This window comes from Podarcis erhardii (genome assembly GCF_964252035.2).
Source record: "Podarcis erhardii genome assembly, chromosome: 4".
NCBI classification, from domain to species: Eukaryota; Metazoa; Chordata; class Lepidosauria; order Squamata; family Lacertidae; genus Podarcis; species Podarcis erhardii.
Window position 1 is genome coordinate 46,115,566 of NC_138508.1, and position 22,290 is coordinate 46,137,855.

Genomic DNA, 22,290 nt, shown 5'->3' on the forward strand with positions numbered 1-22,290 from the left:
GGGATGTCAACCTGAACAAACAATTCCCCATGCAACCATGTACTGGGCACCAATAAGGACTGCTACAAACTGCAGGACTACTATGCCTCCTCATAACTGCATCACAAAAAGACACTAGTGCATCTACAAATGTCCCATAAACCAGTAACGTGGCATGGTTCCACAGGTGGAAAATCACGTCACCATGCAGGAGGAGAATAATGCAATGTACACCATCACTTCAGCAGAAGAAAAGATGCCAAGCACATTAGCAGTACATGCAGGTCGGAAAGATGAAATACTGCTTTCAGTGGGACTTGGACATTTCATTCAATGATGCAGCTGCTGAGAGCCAAAGAGCACAGTAACAATGATACAACACAGTTTAAAACTTCTAATAAATTAGATTTACCTTGGCTCCACTGGAAAAATAGTATATTCAGCAGTTTCAACTATGGCAGACTCTTCTAATTAAATTAAGTGTCTTACTGCTTGAGCCAGCAGCAACACTTCAGAAGGCTGAGGCAGTGAAGGTTTCAAGCATTGCTAACTTGGCTCACATCCCAAAAGAGACCATAATACAGATTGCACAGAAGAACTGTATAGAGCTGTAATAAACCAGGTTTTGAAACTAGGCTTGAGGCATATTATCGAGATTCTATGCCCTTCTATCTCAAGCAACCGGAAAAGTTTACATTATAGTTGCTCACTTGCTTTCTCAGCACAGCACCAAGGTGGCATGGTCATTACTTTGATTTGGTTAGTGGGGAACCCAGACTCTCTTTTTTCAAAGTGCAATTTGACCCAGTTTCTAGGTTTTGTCTGCATTCTGGACCTATTGCCTAGTGCATCTTTGGACCTAGATTCCCAGCTTTCAATTTAAAAACAAGTAAGTCTCTACCTGTAGTGGAATCATATATATGAGACAAAATGTGCTGGAAGTGTCCTGACCAACAACTTCTTGATAAGTGAGCTTGCTCTCACCTTCCATTTTAAAGTCACAGCTAGGGCCACCCATTCTCCAATGAGCCTAGGGTGTTGTACATGAGGCCTCAGAGCATCCAGTGAGCTTCTTCACTGAGTGGAGATTTGGACTCTACATTCCTTTGTCCAACTCTAACCACTAAGCACACTCCCTTTTCCTATCCATGAAGTCCACAGTTTAGCAGTATGCTCACTGGTTGTCACCAGCTGAGGCTGAGGTTCAGGTGAAAAAGTATTACTGAACCAGTAAGTAGTTACCACAAGTACCGTCAGATGTGTCCTTGTCATGCACAGCACAGCTTCAAGGTATTGCTCTTAGTGGACTGTAGATGTCATGATGGAATGTAGGGCAGGGAGTCATTTTGAACTTATTATGGCTGCAGACATGTTCATCAAGAAGCAAACGCTATCCTCCTGATATTTTATTCCAGCTTTAGTAACACATCAGAGACCTGCTGACTGAGAACAAAAGAGCCGAGATAGAGTCTAGGGGGACTGCAGGATCTGAGAAATGATCGGGCAGATAGGATGTGCTGAACTATAGAAAGATTTAAATGTCAGCACTCAGGAGTATATAGGCTTGAAGAGAGGAGGGGGAAAGCAAGCTGGTAAAAATAGCATAAGCAGTTAACAATAGCCCCCTTTAAGAAATGGTGTGTGAGCAACTGTGTTATTTAGCATACCAGAATAATGAGCAGTCAATAGGGAGAGCACACCACAAATGTCAAATATCAATCTTTATTAGTGTTGTGGCCAGGCTGCCAGAAGATTAGGTTAAGATTCTAGCTAATGCCACAATCAGAAGGTAATGAAGAATTAAGCACAATGCTTGCACCCATTTGCTCACATAGTAGGAGTTTCTGCTTGCAATACAGCCTTCTTCACTCACACAAAAACCTGCACAGGGGAGGAAAGGCAGATTCAATTATCTTTCTTCTGCCTGTGAATACACTGTGCATTGGAGAAGCTGGCCTATACATTTCACAATGAGCATTAGCTACATCCCCTCTATCAGAATTCCTGTTATTCAATGTATTATAGATGGGAATGAAAGTATCTATTCACGCCTAGCATTTGATGTGAAGAGAATGCCTTTCCTGTAACTTTCCGGTGGGCATGCAAGATTTTGCAGCCCATGGCTATGACAGCCTCTGGATTTTACATGCTATTCACAGCTGACACACATGGCTATATTTTAAACACAAACAGAAATGGGATCCCAAGGAACAGGGATTTTTAGTTTATCTTCATACAGCCTTCCCGTCCTGGTTTTATGGCCAGGCTGTTTTATTTTGAATGTACATTTTTAAAAGATTTTCCAGTTCCTAAGGAAGTGACCATTTTCCAGCTTCTATATTGAAAATTCCCATTACTTTAAGGATGCAATTCTTCTTCAGAAGTGAGATGGATAGATAGAACGCATTTTCCAGCAAGGCACACTAGACCAAGCCCAACTTAAACAGCTTTTCTGGATCCTTGGTAAATAAGTTCGAATGCAGTGCATACACCATTTGTGTAATCTGTTGTGACCTGTATGTACCCGGGCCTCGGGCTCTGAGCAGGGTGAGGTGAAAGAACCAGCATGGAAGTGAGGCATGGGGATAGGACTGCTCCTGGGAGATGGCACTTTGGTGACCCACTACATAGAGGTGATGCCAGAGGCCTCTGCAGAGTCCTGGGCAGATTACAGCCTCTGATGTTTAATTAAAAGTGGGCTTTGAGCACTGTGAGGGACTGGTACTCAGTTCCTGAGAACCATTTCATCCAGTAAAAGTTAGATCAATGTTGTAGCTATTCTAAATTGCAAATGTTGTTCGACATCCCAAATGACTCAAGCATTGGTGAAAGCCTAAGTTGAACTCATAATACTCTCTGGAGCTGTAGAAGGTGTGTCAGTAATCTCAGAGATGGATTTGTAGGGGTTTTTTTGTGTGTGTGTCTGATTTTTCCCGGTCTCATTTGGTATTCATCACTTTAAATGCCATTTTGCTTAATAGATTGAGACATTTAATCCATCTCAGGAGGCTCGCTGAAGCTTTTTACCAATATGAAAAAAAGATTTTCTTTACATCACACGCAAAGTGATTCCTCCCCTCTCCCCAACTATTTCAAGCTGATGAATGGATAATTCCGCTGGATAATATGCCAACTAAAAATAGCACTTCCCGTCATTCTGAGGGCATTGCAAAATGGACCTTTGAAGACTCTGCACCACTGTGTTTAAGATTTAAGACTTGTTCTTATTTCTCATGATGGTTTGAAATGGTTATGTGATAGTGACAAAAAGAAAACATTCCTGAAGTTAGCAACTTGACAGCCTCATTGCTGCAGTAATTATATTTTGTATCTTCCCCATTTCAGCCCCTCTGTTGGCTCTATACATTTTTATCACTTAGGGAAATGGAAGCTTTGGGGAATTGAGAGGAAACCTGTTGCTAAAAAAAATTCAGCTTGCCTTCTCAGTTGGTGGTTTGGAACCACGTTATTTCACACAGCAGCACTGAAACCCTCTGGTTGTATCCTTAGAGCTGCAACTCTTTCCAGTTTTTCTTTCAGGCATTTGTCCCTAGGAAGCCCTAGTAGGAAAAAGGGAATGGGTGTTTGTGTGTGTGTGTGTGTGTGTGTGTGTGTGTGTGTGTGTGTGTGTGTAGAACAAAGGAAACAGAGAGAAGAGAGACAAGACAAAAGCTGTAAGATATGAATAAACAAATAACTTGCTTGTGTTCAAATATTGCCTACAGGGTCTTCCTTATCAGCAACAAGATACAGAACCTCTAGATAGATTTATGGTCCTAGAAAATGGAAGGCTTTTTCATATGCTTGTGGAAATGAAGCACACAGCCAGATCAATCCCAGCATGCAGGAGACAAATGAAGCACACTGGTGTGCAATGTCCCATTTCCTGCCATTACAAGACCAATGATCGAGGCACAGAGCTCACTCACACAGGGCTGGCAGATTCAAGACTTTCTGCTATTACACTAGGCACAGCAGCCTAGGCTAGAAGGCTTAATGCCACATGCTAATTTCACTCAGAGCTATTTGCTAACTTGGAAACAAGGAAATGAAATAGTCGTTTCTTGTCCTGCAATATGGAAGAATTTACACTGTGAACCTCAACCTTTCTCCCCTACTCCCTGAAACTACAAAAAATGGGGCTGCACTCAAGAAACCCAACAGATTTAAATATTATTAGGATGATGACAATTCTCTGAATGCCTTCCTTAATAACTTGATGTTCCCAAGGATCATGGGATGGGGGGTGGGAAGAAAGATAAGATAGCTAACATATTTTGTAGGAATATGATCATATTACAGTATACTTCTTATTATAAAATGATGCTCACTTCATTCTATTTGGGACATTTTAAAAAACAGTTCAGAAAAGCCACTGTGAGTTAATTTCAGAATTTCACACCCATAGTTTAATTTCTATATTCATTTTAAATTTCATCCGACAGTGCTATAAATAGCATGTCTTTTACAATATTTTAGGTTCAAATCTAAAATAGTCACAAATATGATGTCAGGCCTCATGGGCATAGCAGCTGCCCCCCAATTTAATAAAAATACATAGCTAACTGGAGTTCTGCCCCCACCCAACAAAAGGCCTTCCCCCCTCCCAACAAAAAGCCTGGCTACACCCATGTCATGCCTTAAAAGATCTTAATGCATGAATTTATTAAACTGGATTACTCAACTCAGTCTAATTTCTTGCTATTTTCTGGATTTTCCATTACCATGTCCGAATGACACATCTGTATTCCAAGTACAATTTTGGAAGTCTTCCCTGAAAAAGACAGAGAGGGAGAGTGACAAAAACCTAAGGCATACAAAGGAGGCTCACAAGTCAGGATTATGGAACAACAATTTTCGAAGGAAAAAGAAGCTGGTTACCCTAGGACCTCAGTACTTTTTAAAAGGCCATTTCCTGTGTGCTCCTCCACACACACTGATAATCCTCTGAAGCACTGCTCCAAAACCCTTGACCTTAGGAGGCAAAACTTGTGTCAGTTGAAGGTAGGACCTTTTCTGCTGGGGCATCCACCTTATTACTATACTGATTCAGATGTCTGACAAAGACCGGCTTTAAAAAAAAAAGACAGTTTGTTGATTGTGAAAAGTTTGCTGGCAGTTATGTTATGCTTGTGCAGCTGAAATTTGTTAAATTGGTTGGATATTGGTAGCTTTTTGAGCTGAGCATATATTAAACTTTTAAAGCTTTGTTTTATTCTGTTTTTATTATTGTTCATAGTAGTGGTGTGTGAGGCAGTGCAGGTGGGGCGATCAGCCCCCTCAGGAAAGGCTGACTCCTCTTCCCAGGCACCGGGGCCTCTCTCCTGTGGTCTGCCTCTGGCTGGTCTTCGCTCAGTCCACAGAGACCAGTGATAAGCGACACTTCCCTTTTGAGAGATGCACACTCACTTCCCCCTTGCATCTCAGCAGAAGAAAGAGACAGTCTGAAAGTAGACTAGCATTCTACTTTATTCACAGACTGTACACTGTACACGGAGCTAGTACAAACATGTCTGCTCTCTCAGCAGCCTCCGTACAACTCACTGCATCCTCCTCTGAAGCAACAACAGGAAGGTGAGCAATGCAGTCCCACCAGCTGCTAACAGCTGTTCATTAGCTGCCTTGAGTCTATTTGGAGAAATTGTCAAGACAGAAACATATATATATATATATATATATATATATATATATATACACACACACACACACACACACACACACACACACACGGAGGTAATTGTGCAGAGGTACCTGTAAAAGTGGTCCAATATGCCATAAAGGTTGCCTATTACTTCTTCAGCAATGTATACAAAATCAAGGAACAGCTTAGAAACAATGGACAGGAAAACTGTATCTATTATTTGGCGTTATCCTAGAATGACAAAGAAAGCACACAATGTAATGAATTTGATGTAAATTACAACCAAGCAAAACAAACTGCTTCTACTTTCACATATCCTTCTCTTACTCTGTGGATTTTCCCATCTTAATTGCAGTATGGCTAGGTACTAGTTAAACTTGTAACATGTCAAAATCAGCATCTGAGAGTGCCAGCACATATATCTTCTAGCCAAGGGAGGCTCAAAACATTAAAATGCTTTCATAATGGCGAGTGTTCCTTTGTGAAACCCAAAGAAAACATTTCAGCTCCATCGTGGGGGTGGGAATATAAGCTCTACAAAATATTATAGCAGAAAGTTAGCTTTTAGCATAACTCTTTGCTCCACTACTTTACCAGTACATTAGCCTCTTGTCCTCCAGGGAACTGGGCTTAAGAACTAGTCATGAAAATTCATGATAACTTCACTACTCATCCAACCAGTATTAAATTCACAGTTCAGGACTCCCATGGCATATGAAGGTTGCACGGTAATAATGAAATGAAAATCTACACCCTCTGAGTTTTCATGGCAAAGGGAATGAAGACTTTTGAGCTCCCTTGTTCTGCTACTGCAGAAAATTGGACATTTACATATATGGTGCAGCTTTACTACACGAGAGCTAGTTTAAAACAGTGTTCAAAGTATAATTAAGAAAAAAAATTATGGAGTGCTAATTTATTAGGAATATATTTTAAAAATGACTACAGACTCAGGACACTAAGCAATAGCATATCCAGAGATTAAGAAACAAAAGCCATTTGTGTGTGTGAAATTATAGTAACTCAGTGTAGTATATCATGTTTGATTATCACTTACCTAGATATTATTCTGTGTACTGGGAAGCTACAATGCGTTGCAGCTTTAAAAAGTATTTACGCCAGTTGTACTTGCAGTGCAACACATATGGATGCTCAAAATTACCTTCGTATTCAGATCACAACATATAGCACTAACTAAAATGCAAATGAAGTCCCTCTGAAATGTTAGGTTTTGAAAACACAGATGTGTTCCTCTGCCCCTTTTCCTTACCTTTCTCATCTCCTCCACAGATAAAATTTAGGCTGCAAGGTCTTCAGGGGAGGATCGTGTAATATATAAAGTGTTCTATAAAGAATTATGTGAAGAAATAAAATTATCAAAGAAGATATTTTTTTAGGCAGACCCATGAAAAAGGAAGTGTCTCTTTTCTGGATAAAGAAATGGTTTATTTTTTGTCGGAGTGCTTAAAATATTGCTACTTTTGTTCCAACTTCCCCAAGCAGTGAGATCTGTCTTCCCTGTGTGGCAGATCACTGAACTGCAGCTGGCACCCAACTCCAGCGGGAGCCTTTCAGAGTGGCTCTACCCACCCAGACTGATCATTGGATCCTTCTGGACAGGAAGCAGTATAGAACTTCATGTTCTAGCTAAGCCTTGCCTGAGCAACAAGGTCACCTACAGTGTTTCTATAGTTCTGATTGCTCTTTGGCCCAGCATCCTGGTTTCTCCTCTAGTCATGCCTTGCTCTATGGTCCTAACTCCTGGTTTGTCCCATCGCCTGTCTTGTTCATTGGTCCTCACCATTGACCCAATTCATAGTTCTTCACCCTGACCCACCTTGGGCTGCTTCCCATTGCACAAAAATGCTGGTGAATTTTCATGAGGATTTTTTTTTAATTAGCAAATTGCTGTGGAAATGTGGAAAACTGAATTTCAGAGTGGAAATATGAGAAACTGAGATAACAAAAATTGACAGATTTGTTCATCCCTATGTGGATGGCAACTTTTAGATGCAACTCTGTGTAAAAAATGGCTTTTCTCACATTTTGTTTTATGAAAGAATAAATTCGGCCTGAACCTGAACTTTCATTTGTAGCATATATCTCAAATAGGATTTGTAATGTTTTGAAGTACTTATGGAGAAAGATAAGAGATACTTGTATACACTTTGACAGATTAAATTCTTTAGTTTGCTTCCAGACAATAAATACTTTAGAGCTAAGACCCCTCCAGTCATAAAATGAGGAGGTATTGAGACAGGAGCTCATCACATGGTAATGTCACAGGCCACATAAACTAGTTATTTCATATTCTGGTGTTTTTAGAGCTATGTATGTTATATATATATATATATATATATATATATATATATATATGTACACACACTTCATGTCTCTTGTCAGATACAGTTCTGATTGCTGTATTGCTTTCCTTTCAAACCAAATGGCTTAGTGACAGATCTGTCAGATCATTAAGTTGAAAGTTACACAGTCTTTGCTCTTTTATATACAGTTCTTGTGTGTGTAATGTTGTATCACTTAAAGAAATAAACATTCACATTGATTCTTGAATTTCTGAACAGATATGAATGTGATTCATGAAGTACAGGTCCTGGTTAGAATGATATTTCATCATGTACCACCTAAGCGTGATGCTCTGGAATTCAATGAATATATGAAGACACACTTTGAGTTAAACATGGATACAGCTTTATTGATTACAAGTGTATCATGTTTGACATAGGATCAGGCAAGGATATGCCTATCAGGCAGCCTGTCTCCTTGCCTATACCTCTCCCAGCTTTCCTGTTCAGAATCCAGGAGGGAGTCACTAAACTCTTAGCTCCAATATGGCACAGGTTGCACCTTATACCTGCCAGCAGCCTGGGTATGTGGCAGCCACTCCTGGCTCCCTGAACTGTGGTGAGTTCTTGAAGTGCCACCCTAAGACTCCTGTAAGCTAGTGACCTTCCCTGCCACAAAAAACAGGCAGCTTCACTGTTTGACTTACCGCCTAACCTACTATGCCTGCAACAACCTCTGCAGGCAATTCTGGATATCAGTCAGCCAAATATCATTGTTCAACTGTAAGAGGTGAATGTCGTCTTGGCAAAAAACAGGAAAATGACTCAATTTCTCTTATATAAGATTGGGAGGTGGCTGGGGTGACCAAATTCAGTACTACCTGTATGATGGTCCCAAAGTGTTTCCAGAAATGGTTCCAGGATGCGCTAGGAAGCTCATCTTCTGAAAGCAAAGCAAAATATCACCTGTCATGTGGATACCTGAAGCGAGGCACCTCTACCAGAGGGGAAGCTGCAAGTCCATCAGACATATACAAAGGGATCAGACCCGGTGCCATAATGGTTCTCTTTCCCTGTAGCCTCTAATACTGCTCCCATGAGGGGAGTGAAAACACAGTTTGTCCTTCAAAACAAATGTGGTACATGAGGATTTTGTTCTCACTTGTCCAAGAAATATCATAAGACAGGAGCTCTTAAAGTATCCAGAATTTTAGGTGTTGTTTTTTCTCTTGAGTTTTAAATGTTTTTGAAACTACCATGGTTAACTCGGCGGATAATCTGACAGAATTGTGGTGTTTTATATATAAACCTTTATCTGCTCTGTAAGTAATGTTTTGAAAATATTCAAGAGCCAAGCTGTGGTCAGACATAGTTATATATTATTTTCATACATGCACAAAGCAATGGATATACATAAAAGGGTTAAACTATGCTCCTGGAAGGCACTGTAACCAGGTAGCTATTTCTAGCTGCCCTTGATTGGATTTTAATCTTCATTTTGCCACAAATAATCTCTGACCTTGACCCTTAAATGGCTTTCATCCTCGGCTCCCGTATGAGTAAAATCAGATTTAGAACATGTATCAGTTGAGTATCTATAAAGTCTGTTAGCAGTACAAGTACCAAAGAAAACAGCTGGAGGTTGAAGTAAAATTTAGGATTACCAGATATTATCTGATGTGCATAATCCAGGAGAGGCATATGTAGCACTAGTTAAGGTTTATTCAGAAGTAAGTTCTATTGAGTTTTATGGGGCTTAATTCATAGAATCATAGAATTGTAGAGTTGGAAGAAACCACAAGAATCATCTAGTCCAACCCCCTGCAATGCAGGAATCTTTTTGCCCAACGTGGCATTCAAACCCACCACCCTGAGATTAAGTGTCTCGTGCTCTACCAACTGAACTATTCCAGGTAAGCATATAGGATTGTTGCCTGTTCTCTTATTTACTCAGCTCTTTACTCCTTTTGGCTAGAATTTCTGAAGTAAATATCCATGTGGAAAAATGAAGAAATCACAGCAAACTGCTTAGAACTTAGAAGTATATTGCAACTGGAAAAAGTGTAACACCTGTTAACAGTTCATTGTCAACAGAGAAAAAATGCTGCTTTTAACCAAACCTTTTTGTTTACTTTCTTTTCCTTTCCTTTTTGGCCATACAAGTTCTGTTTGCTGATTTCCTACCTTCCCAGACATTTCAATTTTTCAGCTTATTTAAAACTCTAGACCAGAACTGATTTAAGGTTGTAATGGAACATATTTAAATCAATGCAAACCATGCACATAAACATTTCCCCCTCTGGGACAGTGGCAGTCCTACAGAAGAAATATTCATAGAAAGAAAAGATAGATGTTGCTTTAATAACAGTTGTCTAAGGAATCTCATTCTTTGTAGAAATTCTATACTAAACTAATCAATAATTCAATCCTGTTTAACACAAAATTGAATTATATCGATACTTGAAATTGTTTTAGTGCATATGCCATGGGCACAATCTCTTGTCACAAGTTAGAAGCACCTTTGAATGCACCTGCGTATAGGATATTTTTATGAGACACACTGGAACTTTCAAATCCCTGAAAACACCATGAAAACCTGCCGTCTTCCTCTTGTTTCAAACAGCAACATGAGATAAGGAGTCAGCAATGAATAAAATTTTATCAAGATAAAGGCTATAAGCATTATAAAGTGACAAGTCAGAAGTCCATGCTGCATGATGTGTGTTTTTTCCAAGGACAGCATTCAAGCCACCCATTAGGCAGACCAGCTGAGTCATTTTATTCATTGATGATATGAAAGGCTGCATTCAGGCTGTGTAATGTGGGCATAATGGAGGCTTGAGATGGGCAGAGTTTTATGAGACCCCTGTTACCCTCACGGGACGCGGGTGGCGCTGTGAGTTAAACCACAGAGCCTAGGACTTGCCGATCAGAAGGTCGGTGGTTCGAATCCCCACGACGGGGTGAGCTCCTGTTGCTCGGTCCCTGCTCCTGCCAACCTAGCAGTTCGAAAGCACCTCAAAGTGCAAGTAGATAAATAGGTACCACTCTGGTGGGAAGGTAAAGGGTGTTTCCATGCGCTGCTCTGGTTCGCCAGAAGCGGCTTAGTCATGCTGGCCACATGACCCAGAAGCTGTACGTCGGCTCCCTTGGCCAATAAAGCAAGATGAGCGCCACAACCCCAGAGTCGGTCACAACTGGACCTAATGGTCAGGGGTCCCTTTACCTTTACCTATTACCCTCACAGACCTTCACAGAGTTCCATTGGAATAGGGATGGACGGTTAAACCACTCTGAGAACTATAGCTCAGTAACTTATCCTTAGTCTCTGCATGAAATCTTGAGAGTGATAAACCTGGGGACACAGTCACATAAATACGACTGTCTTGTCTTGTGTTAAAATGACCACAATTTCTTTAGAACTCTGTTTAAGTTACTGAACATATTCAAAGTTTCTGCAAAATATATCCCAACTGGGTTACAGAAAACATATTGTGATTTTCCTTTTCTCATTTTCCAGTTAGAATGTTCCAAGAAACTATGAAGACTTATTCCTCTGTTAATGATGCAGATATTTCTGCTGTTAAGAGTCTTCTGGGCATCCCTCTTGCCCAGCTGTGTCTTGTGAGAAAGAAGAACATTAATGAGTTTCAATCGGCTTATGATAGGAAATGATAGAACACTTTGAATATAATTTTGGATATTATCACCACTGACATCAATTCTAGACCATGAGTAACCTTAATGCCCTCTTGAAATTGAGAATAAATCATAATCCTTCAGCAGATATACACACATAAGGATTTAATTCTTCCAAGTGAAATATTAAGTTGACAGCCACTTTGCAACTGTCTATCCTTTTTAAAGCATTTTCTGTGTCAGCATATTATGCTCTGCTGCTTTTACTAATTTAAGAATAGAATTTTTGAACTAATTCAAGTAATTTTATGGATAACAGACCTGTTTTATTTAATAGTAAATATGTATCTTATGCTTCTTACATAAGCAGAATGGGTTTGGAATATTCCTGTAAAGGAAGGGTATACATTTCTTTTTTTCTGGCTTAACTGTTGCATCAAAATTATGTCAATTCACAAAATGCACATCTCAGTCATTCTTGGTTACTTACTGAGGTCACCTTCTTTAAATGCAACTGTAATCTGATGAATAAGGCCTGGTTTGCACATACCACTAAGCCAAACTATGGCTTAGCAAGAATAAAAAAACATATGGGCACCCAGTGAAAACTGTGGTATCTTTACACCTCCCACAGTCCTGCTGCCATAATGGAAAAAAATAAAAATCACACAATTTTCAGAAAACATGTTGTTCAAAGAACTTTTGAAAACAGTCCATAAATGTCATCCAAATAAGAACAACAAGAGCATCTATGAGTCTGTTTCATTTCAGTCCCACACTGTCAGTTCTTTGAGCATGCATACAAACATTGCAAACAGCGTTTTTCCCTTTGTATCTTAAACTGTTCAAATCAAGGACAAAACAGAGATGGCATTAATTGTATTAATGCAATGCCTTCCCCAAATCCTAGAAAAAGTGTGGGGAATAGCATTGTATCTTGCCTAAAAGAGGTGGATTCTAGTGTGCAGATTCACCTGTTTTTATTCCATTTTTTGAATTAGGTCATAGACTAGTAGAATGGTAGGGATGCCAAGGGCCATCTAGTCCAACCCCCTGCAATGCAGGAATCTTAACTAAAACATCCATGACAGATGACTATCCAACCTCTGCTTAAAAACCTCCAAGGAAGGAGAATTGAACAGCTCTCGCTGTCAAAAAGTTATTCCTGATGTTTAGTCAGAATCTCTTTTCTTTTATCTTGAAATCATTGGTTCAGGTCCTAGCCTCTGGAGCAGGAGAAAACAAACTTGCTTCATCTTCCATGGGACAACCCTTTAGATATTTCAAGATGGCTATCATATCTCCTCTCAGCCTCCTCTTTTCCAGGCTAAACATACCCAATCCCCTCAACCATTCCTTGCAAAGGTTTGGTTTCCACTTCACTTGATCTGGACACTATACTTTTGTCGATGCAGTCTAGAATAGCATTAGCTGTTGAATCATGTTAAACTTGTAGTTGACTAAGACCCTAGATATTTTTCACAATATTCTTAGTTTGGACACAGCACAAGTTATATAATGTAACCACAATTCAATTCTATTATAATGCATATTGTAATCAATCTTTACTTATTTTTACTTATTTACTTACTTTACTTACTTATTTACTTTACTTATTTTTTTGCTATGTTGTTTTTAGCTATGGGTATCATGTATTAAGTCTTTCCTACCTTATAGGAAAGATGTCAGCATTTACAAGTACAATTGTGGATCATTTCATTTTGTGAACACTGAATACTGTGATGGCTTTTCTAAATATCCTTCAAATCAGACAGAAACAGTACTCAGTGGTGATGATGATGATGATGATGATGATGATGATAAGCCATTTATTGGGCACTGACCGGAAATGGGAGTAAGCATATTTGCAACAATTTATTTCTATTGTGAATTTTTAGATAAAGAAGAACCAAATATTTGGTCCATTAATGAATTTCAGAAAACTAATCTTAAGGGTATTTTACATTGCCATAGGTAAGTAGTATCAGTAGCAACAAAATCCCATGTAGCGAGCAGCCATGACACACAGATATTAATTCTTCTACAAGATGCCCTTTCTCTTAATTTTCACTTCTACAGCAAGTAATTATTTTTCTTGAAAACTATTAAATTGCACTCTCAGTGGCATATGACTTCAGCATTTTATGGATTTTCTAATGGCATCACTATCTTTATCTGCTGCGTGTGTATGTTGCCACCAACACCATGCCTTATTGAAACAGATGGGTGGCATATTGCTAATAAAAGTGTCCAAGCCCTTAGAAAACATCTCTGTAACATAGGTTGTTGTTTTTTTCACATTGTCAGGCTCAATGAATGTCAGCCATCTCTCTGCATATTGGTGTCTATCTTTCCCCAGGATGGGTTAATAGAGGTTAGGAATCGGATGCATAACTCAGATCTAATTTTATATAGGTCAATAGGAACCTGGCAGAAATGAAGACTTTTTATCGGAGTACTGGTTACAGGGCCCCTGATGGGTTGATGCATTAGTGCTTCACCAGTGGACATCTACATTCAAATCCTAATTAGATCAAAAGTGAAAGACTGTGTTAGTCTGACTTTAGTACCTAATTTGCAATGAGTGGCAGTTTAATTAAAAGGAAGGTAGTGTTGGAATGGCAGAGGTATTGCAGGTCAGAATGCCTTGGCATTCTTTGGCTTGAACAACATTATTTCACTCTGAAAGGAATCCCCATTTGCAACATTATAGGTAAGAGGTCAGCATTTACAATGCTGGATCATTTAAACTATGCCTCTTTTGTTATTTAAAATGCATACACTACACAGAAAAAAGCACAAGGAGAAAAAAACAAAAAACAAAACCATGATCTGGAGAAATGAAGTCTCTCAGGTAAACCTTTCTGACACCTGCCTCCAAACCCTAACCTCCAAAAAGTCAATAAGAGGTTCTGAATCAGAAATGCAGAAAGATATCCCCCTCCGACTTTATAGTAGGTATCTGATATGGCTTCTCTCTTTCCTACTGAATAAACAAATCCTATGCAAAAAATAAAAATAAAAAATCTAGCAAATATACTTGCATGGTTATCTGCACTAGATTAAAATTCCTTATCCAGGCAAAGCCATCCTTGTTTTTGATATAGACAGATATGTCAATGGACCGATCACATGCTCTTAAGGAACAATGCAGACTGATGAGGTTAAGATTGACACCATCAGCAGTAATTTAAAGGTTCTTGGAATGAGCAATAGGCAAGAATAAGGAGGCTCATCATTTTAAACTGCATTCAAATGTATGGACATAGGGTATGTGGCATATTTAGTAATGTCCTTCAGTAGAGGAGTATATTCTGCATATTAAGGGCAAATGAGCACAGAGCTGTTTCTGAAGTATTACAACCTTTCAGTAATATTACTTTAGGATCTTGTACCTCTTTAAAATACTAGAGGGTTGCAGTCAAAGCAACCCTGTGGCAAGTTTGATCTAACATGAACTTCACGCATCTTTTACCATCAAGAGAGCATTGCCACACCAACTTAAGTATTCTAATAATCTTCTCCACAATCCTTCCTTTCTCTTACATTTCTACAACTCATAGAATCTTAGAATCTGTGGTGAAATATTTCTGATACTAATTAAAACAGCAGACTGAAATCTCTCTCTCTCTATATAAATCACTCTTATAAATGGCTATAGGTGCAGCCATTCATTTCACATTACCAAATTAAGCTCCTAGTAGGATCAAATTTTACATTCAACAGTTCATATTTACAAGGCTATTTTATCTTATTGACCTTTGCTAACAACTAATGAAACATCTACTTTGGGCGATGATGATTTATTCCTCATGAAAAATACTATTTCATTTCCTTAAGCTCTAAATATGTCCTTCTCCTTCAACTCCAGCAATTCCCAACTTGCTATCAGTACTTCAAAAAGCCAATTGGTCTGGCAAAAGAAGAATGCTCTTTGAATCTATTGAGATGCTGCTGAAACTGATCAGAGACATGCTGGGATACTGTCAATTTATCCCGCTGTGCTTTTAGAAGTCTGAATCCCCAAGAGCAGCCAATCATCTCCTTGAATTTCTCTCCTGAGTACTTCAGTATAAAATAAATTTTTTAAAAGCATGTGCTATCCGCGGAGGTCCGTCACTGCTCTATGAATCCTAAAACTATTGACACTTTTCTGTTCCATGAAAGTTCGTGCCACAATAACAATATCCAGTGTCTTCAGCTGAGAAAGCAGGGAGAGCGTGCATCTGAAGTATATAAGAGGAAGGGCACCTGATTGCATGAGGAAGATGGTGTACCAAACTGCAGCTCCCTATTATGCCATATAAAGCACCATTGCAGAAGATTGCCTGTATGTGATCAATCCAAAGAAGAAAGGAGCATCATTTGGTGGAAAGGAAGGATGCAATTTTAACAAATAATAACTCACAAAAAATACAGAGCAGAGAAATGTATCTAAGTAAAAGTAGCCAGAGGAAACTATGGCACCAAAAACACACACTCTCTCTCTCTCTCTCTTTCTCTCTAACTATATAAAAACTATATTTTGATGCCTCCTCTATGCAAATTCTGAGTATAGCCCAAATTGATATTGTTCAGCAGCATTGACATGGACCTTTATTTCATTCCCCACCCCCCAATGTTTCCCAAACTTAATTTTCACATTATATTTTAACTTTCACATTACGTAAATGTCACTTTCAGAAAACTAATGGAAAGAAGCAAATATCTAGAACTCATTTCCATGTTATTTGATTCCGGGGGGGGGGGGGTATTTTTAGTCCTATTCACCTGGAAAATCGTGGGAGTAAAGTGACAAAATCTGAGGTGGTATATGAGAATATAGTTCTTTCCAGGTGTTTTCATGGGGGAATCAAGTATGTGCAGAAAGGCTGGGAAAGTAGCAACATTGTTGAAGGATGTTCGCTGGTGTGAATGAAATTTAGTATGACATGCTGGTGTATCGGTGAAAAAGCCATAGCTCCCTAATACAATATATTCTGCTATGTGAAGGGAACATTAGAAAACAGGACAGAAGTACTAGCATTATAATTAGGAAAACTAATATAATATATACCCTTCATTGGAATGCGCCCTCAGGTGGAATTTTCAAGCATGCAAAGAGGGAGCAGGTCATACAAAGGCTATTGGTTTACTGCTTGCTGGTGCTAGAACACCTTTCCTTGCTGCTGTCCATAGGGAACAGATGCAATTGGGTTTTTTCCCCCTATGTAAAAATCACAGGTTGCTGCAATATCTGTTTTCACCCTTTCAGTTTTGTGATGGTGCTTCAGTTGCCCTCAGCAGTGAGGCAGTTCAAGAGACAGTTATGAATGGACTCACTCCCTTGAAGGCATCTGGAACATTATTATTACAAATAATATTTTTTTTAAAAAAGAACATAGTTATTCAAAGGTATCATTTTTACAGGAAATGAGGTAATGGGTTTGATCCAGAGTTCTGCTGATACTGAAGGAAGTGGTGGGGGGTGATATTTACTAATTCTTCGTTCTCCCTACAGTCACTTGTGCCTCCTCACAATCTGCCTTGGAAGATTGAGGGCCTTCCAGAACATCATAAGAGGGAGCATGAGATGTGGGGGGGGGGATATGCAAAAATTGCCTTTGCACCCCCTTTGCACTCATTCTACTAGATTTCAGTCGCTACTATGAACAGAGTAGCCCTTCTACTCACACAAGTGAAACTTTCACTGGGATCCAAGCCAGTGAAAAGTGATTATCATGTTGGGTTGGGTGCATTTAATACCCATATTTTAAACCAGCATTACATATATCTGCTGGAAGTATAAAGAGATGATGTGCGGTGTTCACCCTAATGTGAATGCAAAACATGAAGAGACTGGGGTGGCTGATAACAGTGAATTGTAATTGTCCCTGCATTTTAAATGGTATTGGCAAAGCTTTGTGTCATTTAGAAGCATAAGTGGTAGTGTTCCAAATGTTCTGCAGTAATTTGTTTCAAAAGGCCGGTTTTCCTTAAAATAAATGTCAATGTATCATCATCGTTTTCAGTAGCAGAATTCCAAATGACAATAAAAGAGGCTATGCACTCTACAGACCCACAGGAAGAATCTGGAATCATGGCCAGCCTCATTAATCATTAGCGTTATAGCACATTAGACACTTCATGCCTTCTAGACCACAAACTGCAGATGATTATCTGAACTGAACTCTAGACCAACTTGCATTTTAAGTGGAATTCAAAAGAGTGTATGACATTCTTTTCCAATTTATTTAACTGCAACAGAGCTATATATGAAATTAACAATTGATTCTGATTTTAAACATACACCACACCTATTTCTGAACCTATGATTTGCTGGCAGTTTTCTGTAACAACTGAAATAGATATGAGACGTGCAGATTGGCTGTATGGCCACAATTCATTCGACTTTTGTTCAACATTTCAACAAACGAGAGGTGCAACACAATTGCTCCTTCAAAATTAGGGCAAGCCTGACCTGGGGGTAGTGTGACTCCTTAATCCCTCCACTTAGCTGGGTGTTAAGGTGCTGGTCAGATGTTAAGTAAAGCCTTGCTGATTTACTCCCTTCCTGCTCCTAAACCTCTGACATTAGGTTGGACATAAATAGGGGCCTCACCCTGGGTCTTGCAGCCGTGAGTTACAAATGTCAAGAATCCCACCTCCCCAATGTGCCTCAGTGTTTTCCTGACCCTGCTTGTGTATCTTTTTTCCTGAACATTTCTTCAAAAGGTGACTAACATAACCCACTGTATATGGAATATACCCTACCACCTGTCTAGCTTGTAATGCAGAGTAGCCAGCAGCAACAACAACAACAACAACTCCACAAATATCAACCAGTCAGTTCACAGGGCAAAACAAAAAACAAAAAACCCTACTTGGTCTGTACACAAGAAGACAAAGCCTGCTTTGTACCCAGGCACAAGTGGGTGGGTACCATAAAAGGAGTGAGCAGCCTGTTAGCTCTCCGCTAGGCTGAATACAATGCCTACACCCTTTCCAGCTAGAATGAGGTGTAGGAAAGAGATTTATTTTAAAATAACATCCAGTTTTATTACAGGTGTGTTTGCTGCCACCTGTAAAAGTGCTCAGATAAAAATAATCAAAGAATATTATTTCCTATTCAGTTTGGATCCAAAGTTCTATTAAAAAAAACACCTAATGTGGCCAGATCCAAGCCATAATGCATATGGAAATATATTTAAGGTATCTGCAGTCAATGAGTAAAAGCACTGAGAGTGGGGAAGTTACACAGAGCTATAGAAAATAACTTGGAACACCATTGTCCATTCTGCTCCACGAATCTTCTAAGCCCTCATTTGTAATCCGTAGTTAAAGAAGGAAATATACCTTTTCATTTATCAGTTTTAATAATAGGTGTGATGTGCTTTCATATCACGCTAAAAGAAAATGTAAGAAAATGGTGCTATTTCACAAACAATGCCATGCAAAAGAGTCTGAAGTTCCTTCTAGCTGGCAACTAACAAAATACTGAATTACCTCTGACAGCTTTGAGCAATCCAAGCATTTAAAAATCCATATTACTTCCAGACTAATACCTCTATTATAATTTATTATAACAGTCTCATTACATCCTGACATTATGTGTAAAGACCTTAAAAAATCATGAATCTATTCAGAGTTAGAACAAAACAAAAAATGCATTTTCCATACAACAACCAAACTTGAGAATTGCTTTAACAATGTTGATCCCTCTTCTTTCACAGTAAGTTGTTTATAAATCCTTCCTTTCATTTTGCTTTGTTTGTTTCTTGTACTTTTGCTGTGGCTGTGCTATATCTTTGCATTTGAATTTTTCTTTATTAAAGAAATTATTTGAGTGAAGGGAGGAAATGCTCCTGAACTCTTCTTCTCTTCAGTCCTTTAGCTATTAAGAAGAGCCTGCTGGATCAGGCCAGTGACCCATCTGGTCCAGCATCCTATTCTCACCCTCAAGCAAGATGTGTGCATGAATTCCAGCAACTGGCATTCAGAAGCATACTTCTTCCTACCATAAAGGCAGAGCATAGCCATTTTGGCCAGTAGCTATTGGTATACCTCCAGGAATCTACCTAATCCTCTTTTAAAAGTATCCAGTGGCCACCACTGCCTACTCTGGGAGGCAATTCTGTAGTTTAACTATGTGCTGTGTGAAGAAGCACTTTCGTTGGTCTGTCCTGAATTTTCAAAAAAATTCCAGGTTATAAGCATCCTGGAGGGAGAACTAGGCACGTGGGGATGTGTCCCAGGAAATAAAAAATAAACTCCAAGCACTAAAGATGGAAAGTTCTGGAGGGAGCACTGAAGTGTTATTTCTCCATTTTATCCAGAAACATATTTCCTCACAGCAATAAAACACTAAAGTTTCAACCTGGGCACCATCTTCACACCTAAACCCTCTAGTATGATAGAGCAAATTAGAAGAAGACCTCAGGAACAGGAAAGGGTGGGAAACCCTGTCTTTCCCCCAACCTCTTCAACTCCTAAACTCCTCTAGCCTCTACCAGAATGCCTGGAATCATGACGAAGGACAGTCCTCTTAGGTATAGAAATAGGCTGCAACATTTTAGTTTAGTTTTGTTGGAGATCGCTTTTATACATTCTATTTCTTAGAAACCATGTTTCTGTCATGGGTGCAAAGCTGTACCTTAGGAGATGCAGCCACCTGGAAGATCTATGACTGCAGGTGCCTATTTATGTTTTTCTTTGGGATTATGATGCTCTGTGTTAAACATTTGAGAGGTGCATGTTTTGGTGAGCAGAAGTTTGGAGAATTGGGAATTTGTTTTATCATGAAAGTGTGAGAGTATTTTGAGAGCTTTGCCTAATGTTGATGCCTATCAGGGCTGGCCCACCCATGAGACAGACTGAGGCAGCCACCTGGGTAGCAGGATCACATGAGGCAATGCCCCGATGAGTGCTTCCCAGCAAAGCAAGAAGAAGAAGAAGAAGTTTCCAGTGAGATCTCATCAGAAGCCACCGCCATGCAACCCCAGTATGCAAGGTTCTGGTTCTAAGCAGAGGTTGCATGGCCACTGATGCTTTAGTTGAGATTCCAACTCTATGATTCTGTGGCGGAGTGCCAGCAATGGCGCCTTCCCATTTCATCTCAGGCAGTGAAATGAACTTTCCCAAAGTAGTAGTAGTTGTTAGCAGGTTACAACACTTAAAACACATTAATATGAAAACACAATATTACACAATATTAAAAATGGCTTAAAACAACTTAAAATCACAAAAATGCTTTGGGAGCATGTGGAGAAATCAAAAGGGATTTGTTTGGATTTGATGAATTGGTGAATTATGAAATGCTTGTGCACAGAAGAAGGCAAAAGTGGAAGAAGGCAGGTGGTAAAGTCTCCATGGCCATTTCTGCTTTTGTACCTTTTCTCATTGTGTTATATTGAGATGGAATTTCCTGTATTTTCTTCAAACTGGGATCTGTTCACATGCAGTGGTGCATCTATGCCCTTCAAAAGCAAAACAGAAAACAAGCAAAACCTTTTTTAAGAGTCTGCAGAAACCTTTATCCAAGTATAATGTACAATTTAATTTCAATTTATTTGCAAAATTAATTATAAGTCAGAGATAACACAGAAAATAATGTTCTCTGTTGCTTTTCTGTGACAATTGAGCAATGTGGCTTTCCTTTTGAGCTGTGTTCCAGCTTTTCTGATATGAAACTTTTACAGATAAGGCCAGTGAGCAACAATAATCAATGCAAAAATATATGCACTCATTTGTTCTTTATGAGTCTCCATAAAATTGCTGGGATTTGAAGCTGCTTATCTTTCCCTAACGTCCTTTCGAACATGTCTTCAAGGTTTGGTATTTTATATATTAGGTAAAATATATGCTATTTCTACTATGAATAGAAATTAAGACTACAATTTACACACAGGACATTTTTATGTGAACCACTAGGCATAACCTTCCATGTGGCTGAACAGAAGCATTTTTGACTATAAAATATGTTGTGTCTAGTATTAATGTTCGTTTTATTTCAAATATATGTTTCATTTTTTCTGTGAGTCCAAATATGAGAACAAAAGTGATCATGTCGAAAGCCAAATGGTTAAAGGTGGAAGAATTTTACATATCCCAGAAAGTTTTATTTATTCATTGGTTTGTTTAGGACATTTCAACTCCTGCCTGTGAAATGAGAATAGCAATCTTTCCCCCCAAGAATGCTCCCAGGGGTGACACTATGTTAGCATGCTGATAGGAGTTGTAGTCAACAAAACTGGTTGGAAAAAGCTGTGCTATGTCATGACAAATGTTATTTCTGCAGCTTTTAATTCTTGTTAGCTTCATGTTTTTAACATTGTCTTATGATTTGTAATATGTAGGCTTTATAGTCTTTTTTTTGTATACCATCTGGCTACTTTAAAAAAAAATGTAGAGCCATTTATAAATACTAAAATAAAAGGGATATGGGTGGCGCTGTGGTCTAAACCACTGAATCTCTTGGGTTTGCCGACTGGAAGGTTGGCGGTTCGAATCCCTGCAACGGGGTGAGCTCCCGCTGCTTTGTCCCAGCTCCTGCCAATCTAGCAGTTCTAGAGCACACCAGTGCAAGTAGATAAATAGGTACTGCTGTGGCGGGAAGATAAACGGTGTTTCCATGCACTCTGGTTTCTGTCACAGTGTTCCGTTGCACCAGAAGAGGTTTAGTCATGCTGGCCACATGACCCGGAAAGCTGTCTGTGGACAAATGCCAGCTCCCTTGGCCTGAAAAGCGAG

At 39.2% G+C, this 22,290-nt stretch overlaps 2 long non-coding RNA genes across 2 annotated transcripts in view; one reads left to right on the top strand and one right to left on the bottom strand.

Annotated features, from left to right (window-relative positions):
- The window catches only part of LOC309340034, an 85,138-nt gene that overhangs the window by 59,183 nt on the left and 3,665 nt on the right, over positions 1 to 22,290 (top strand). The gene's annotated exons all lie outside the window — the stretch shown is intronic.
- LOC309340212 lies at positions 1,686 to 7,166 on the bottom strand. Its single transcript, XR_014155861.1, has 5 exons — positions 6,891 to 7,166; positions 5,731 to 5,851; positions 4,665 to 4,753; positions 3,419 to 3,539; positions 1,686 to 1,860 (listed from the first exon to the last, which is right to left on the bottom strand). It is a non-coding gene; the product is annotated as an uncharacterized lncRNA (long non-coding RNA).